Genomic DNA, 890 nt, shown 5'->3' on the forward strand with positions numbered 1-890 from the left:
TCCAGCCCCTCAAATGGCACGGAGTGACTTCCCCTCTCTGTTCTGCTCACCACGTACTTGTTGACAGGCCACACGCCTTGATGGGAACCTGGGCCCCTGGACACCGGGACTGCATCTATCTTGGCCTCCCCCCAAACCCCTTGCCTTGCCCAGGGCAGGCACTCAGGAAAGATGACATGAATGGAGGGGCAGGGTTTCAGGGCCCCGCCAACACTGGTGAAGGATTCTCTTCTCTCAGCGGGGCCTGATTTTCACGTTTCACAATAATGACTTGGCCATTTTCGAACACGGACAGGGATCAAATGATCATTCTGTAATCCCCCCAGCAATGCAAAGCGGCTTGCAGCAGTGTGTCCCTCCACTGGCTTCAGGCCCCTGCTGGTGAGATGATCTTCTTCCGGGTCTCACTAATTTTTTTTGTTTTTTTTTGTTTTTAAAGATTTTATTTATTTGAGAGAGAGAATGAGAGAGAGCACATGAGAGGGGGGAGGGGCAGAGGGAGAAGCAGACTCCCTGCCGAGCAGGGAGCCCGATGCGGGACTTGATCCAGGGACTCCAGGATCATGACCTGAGCCGAAGGCAGTTGCTTAACCAACTGAGCCACCCAGGCGCCCCCAGGTCTCACTAATTTCACCCCAGGGCGCACGATCTACCCACAGCTCACAGCCAGATGCTATGGGTGTGACTGGGCTACCGTGCAAAGAGAGATGTTCTGTCCCCTTCTATGACCTCCCCTAGCACAGGGTAAATGCCAACCAGAAAGCCATCATGTGAGGCACCGAGACTGCGTACCCCTTTTATTTTTTAACACCAATTAGGAAATTACCAGAGGATCCCGGACACAGGATTCTGACTAGAATTTTATAAATATAACAGGTTTCAGGCCACGC

The 890-nt window shown here is 52.6% G+C and overlaps 1 long non-coding RNA gene across 1 annotated transcript; it reads left to right on the forward strand.

Annotated features, from left to right (window-relative positions):
* The first annotated feature begins 177 nt into the window (after positions 1-177).
* LOC145719333 (uncharacterized) lies at positions 178-685 on the forward strand. The gene is made up of 2 exons (XR_014142311.1): positions 178-401; positions 619-685. It is a non-coding gene; the product is annotated as an uncharacterized LOC145719333 (long non-coding RNA).
* The last annotated feature ends 205 nt before the right edge of the window (positions 686-890 follow it).

Source organism: Leptonychotes weddellii, unplaced genomic scaffold (assembly GCF_054177405.1).
Source record: "Leptonychotes weddellii isolate Sample4059 unplaced genomic scaffold, ASM5417740v2 HiC_scaffold_38972, whole genome shotgun sequence".
Classification (NCBI taxonomy): Eukaryota; Metazoa; Chordata; class Mammalia; order Carnivora; family Phocidae; genus Leptonychotes; species Leptonychotes weddellii.